Raw genomic sequence first — 3,704 nt, 5'->3', positions numbered from 1 at the left:
TATATATATATATATATATATATATATATATATATATATATTCATGTATCATATCACAAACATTTATTTATGGATTAATTTATCAAGATTAAAGATTATTTCCCTGCAGTTTTCCATAGAACGGCTCTGCATAAGCAAATGATCTTCTTAACCTTTCATTAGCATAAGCAAATGATCTTCTTAAAGATCTGCCTTTCATTAAGAAGTCATTAACAAACATTATAATAATACTTAACAGATCATTAGCTCAAGTACATTCAAATATGATTATGCATGGAAATATATCAATCAAAGTTTCATGGCAGCTCTCTGAATGTACATTAACTAATGATCTGTTGAGATTTGTATAATGTAATAATATTTATTGACTACATTTTGATGTTTTATGAAGGAAATATGAGTAGTTCTTGCACATTCAAACACTACAGTGGGTGGTTGCCAGGGTGTTGCTATGTGGTTGGTCAGTTTTCACTGTTTTTTGTGTTTTGCTGTGCGGTCTCTCTATTATATTTTGGTCTATAGAAATGGCTGACATACCCAGGTGACAAATGTAGGTTATGAAACATTGTGGGAACATTGTTTTTAAATATTACATAAATGTTAAAATGTCCATGATTTAACTTTTCGTGATTATAACATTATTTAAAAGTCACAAAAAATATTTCTTATAACATCATTTTCACCCAAAATATAACTTTATTTAATTTATTTATTTTTAATACTCTAATAACGTTAAAATGTCCAGTTTTCTAATTATAATTAGAACGTTATTTAAAGGTTACTAAATTGTTTCTTACTACATTCTTTAAACCTTATTTTCACCCCAAATATAACGTTTATTATAATACTCATTTTATTCTTAATAACGTTTTCTCTCAACACTGAGGATGTTTAAGTACAAATAACATGATAAGGATGTTCAAAGAATGTTGATCTCAGAACGTTCTCTCAACGTTATATAAAATAAAAATTATGTCATGAGAGTGTTTAGAAAGATATTTTTCTCAACATTATGAGGATGTACATCAAATATTAATAATGTTATAAGAATGTTCCATAAACATTACTTTAATAATGTTTTGTCCTAACATTTATATAACTTTTAAAAACATTAGTGAAAGTTGTGAGAATGTTCCCCGTTAGCTAGGCAGCTCCTTCAGTGTCAGTCTGTGGGATTTTCTCTGCTGTTTTATCGTCTGACAGGTGAAAATCCAGCAGCTTAGAAAGCACTAGCGCACCTCTCTTCAACAGAGATGTGATTTGAGAAATCATTCATGTCTGGAGCACAAAATGCTCTGAGTTGCACTGTAAAGAGTAATACTTTATGTTAGGGATTTTTTCAAAACTCCATCTCCAAGTATGAGTAATAATGATACTGATTGCTTAGCAAATACCACTAATGAAAATTAAGATGAATTCTTGCAAAAAATCACTCATTTCAATATGTATTAATATCCCCTTTAGAACTGTAGCTGTCACGATTCGCTACTGTGAGTAACGAGGAGCGCGGAGACGACGGGGAATAACACAAGGAACAATCTTTATTCATCCAAATAAAGACTAAACAGCAGAAACACACACGTAGCACAGGGGTTTGACGTTAGACGCAGGACACAGGAAAAACCAGGACTTAAATAACTAGAACTAAACGAGGAACACCTGACATCAATGAACATAATCAACAAGGGAGAAACTGGGTAATGGGGAGCACATGGGGGGCAAAACACAAGACAGAGGAACACAAGGCTGACAGTAGTGATGCAAAGTCCGATTCATTTCCGCGAACCGGTTCTTTTCGGACAGATCGGCTCATTGAACCGGTTCAAAAAGCCGATTCATCGGTTCCTGACATCATCAAGCAATAACGTATCTACGCATTTCTTTTCTAACAACTCAGTGCCATCTTGTATCAATGAAAAATTCAAATAAGTAATTTGTGTCAACACATATTGAAACATTCAAAAATAAAGTTATTTGTGTGAAAGCATATTGCTGATTATTGCCATATAATTCACTTAAGTTAATTGTGTTTGTGGTCACAGTTTTCCTTCGCGGATCCTCAGATACGACTGACTGACCAATATTGACTAGCCTACAACTTGGATAAGATTCCTAAAGAAAGGTTTTTGCAGGTTTTAATAAAATGTAAATTAATAACAGTCATAATAAGCATATTTCCAGTACGTGCATCAGGCTTGCACAGTATCGTCAACTCATCAGAATCTTCGGTAATCCTCGGCAAACTTTGCCACGGCTCATTCGGTTCTTGTTGAGTCCTCGGTAATCCTCGGCAAACTTCAACAGTTGGTTGAACTGGCTCATTCGGTTCTTTTTGAGTTGGACGTGCTACTTCGGCTGTGCGTCCTGCGTCATCAACCCAGAACTAAAGTTCGATTCAATTCGATTTGTGAACCGGCTCAACCGGTTACTTCCTGAGAACCGGCTCAAAAGAACGATTCGTTCAAGAACCTAACATCACTAGCTGACAGTAGCATTCCCAAAAATCTATATTTGGCCACATATACCCCCGGTTTCACAGACAAGGCTTAAGCTAGTCCCAGACTAAAATGCATGTTTGAGCTGTCTCAACTGAAAATATCTTAGATTTAGATTAGAATATCTTAAAATATGTCAGTCATTGTTCTGTGTCAAGATGCACACCTGTAATGTTTTCTTCTAAGGCATTTTTGTAAAAGTTGCTTAAATATCTTAATTTAACTAAGACCTAGTCCTGGTTTAAGCTAATCCCCGTTTGTGAAACCGGGCCTTTGTGTGCTCAAAGATCAGACGCGGAGTTTCCAGCTCCTGCTGCACATGCTTCATCACTGCCAGCTCTGATTAAAGCTGAGCGGCTGCCGTATGTAACTTCTCTATTCAATCTCCTTCATGAGCTGTCATGATGCTTTCTCATCATAGAGCTTCAGAGCTGAGTTTAGGCGTGTTAACTAAAACAAAACGTTACTGCACTGATTGAGAAAGACAGATTGTTTTGAGACGTGTCCAATGTAACAAAACTGATAAAAATCACAGAAACCAGGACTTTGGGCTGTTGATCTAATGTGTTTTTAGCGCGATCGGGGCTAGTTGTCACACTGTTGTTGCAGGGACTTTGTCAAGTGGAAGTCTATATTCTCTGTTTTATGTTAATGTTTGAGCAAGCTGTCTATATATTATTTGTGATAGGCTTTAGGCTTATTGATAGGCTTTTAAATGTTATTTTATACAGCTCTTTAGACCTTACCCATGGTTTTTGTGCTTGGGTGGTTTTTTAATGATCTTTTGTGCTTCATAATTGTTTTTATAATTGTTTTTATGTTTTTTCCCCTCTAGATGATGCATCCTCCGGCTGTATACTATTATGGTGAGTAAAAGCATGCATAATTTATGATAATCATAATAATTTTTATATATAATACTATTATATATATATATATATATATAATACTAATATACTGTATATATATATATATATATATAATAAATCGGTTAATGGGATAGAAAAAAACTTAAAGTGTTTTTTTTATCCTGTTTGCAGATTTCTTTTTTTCTTGTTTTAACAGTAAACTCACTTTCAATTGTAATACATCTTATTAATGATACTGGAAAGCAAGACAACTTTTTTTTCATACTTGCGTGAAATATATTTTTTTATAATCTTACAATCAGAAGTAAATTGAAAGTGACTGAAAGTGAAAGTGACGTGC

General features: G+C 33.9%; 1 long non-coding RNA gene across 1 annotated transcript in view; it reads left to right on the top strand.

Moving 5' to 3' along the window:
• The window catches only part of LOC107674783 (uncharacterized), a 194,474-nt gene extending 191,110 nt beyond the window's left edge, over nt 1–3,364 (top strand). Inside the window, exon 4 of the long non-coding RNA XR_001632538.1 lies at nt 3,331–3,364. This is a non-coding gene — a long non-coding RNA (uncharacterized LOC107674783). The remainder of the gene's footprint in view (nt 1–3,330) is intronic.
• Nucleotides 3,365–3,704: the final 340 nt, after the last annotated feature.

The sequence above is a fragment of the Sinocyclocheilus anshuiensis genome, unplaced genomic scaffold (assembly GCF_001515605.1).
Source record: "Sinocyclocheilus anshuiensis isolate Anshui unplaced genomic scaffold, SAMN03320099.WGS_v1.1 scaffold680, whole genome shotgun sequence".
NCBI classification, from domain to species: Eukaryota; Metazoa; Chordata; class Actinopteri; order Cypriniformes; family Cyprinidae; genus Sinocyclocheilus; species Sinocyclocheilus anshuiensis.
Note: the sequence above shows the minus strand (reverse complement) of the source record. Positions and strands in the feature narration are given on the sequence as shown.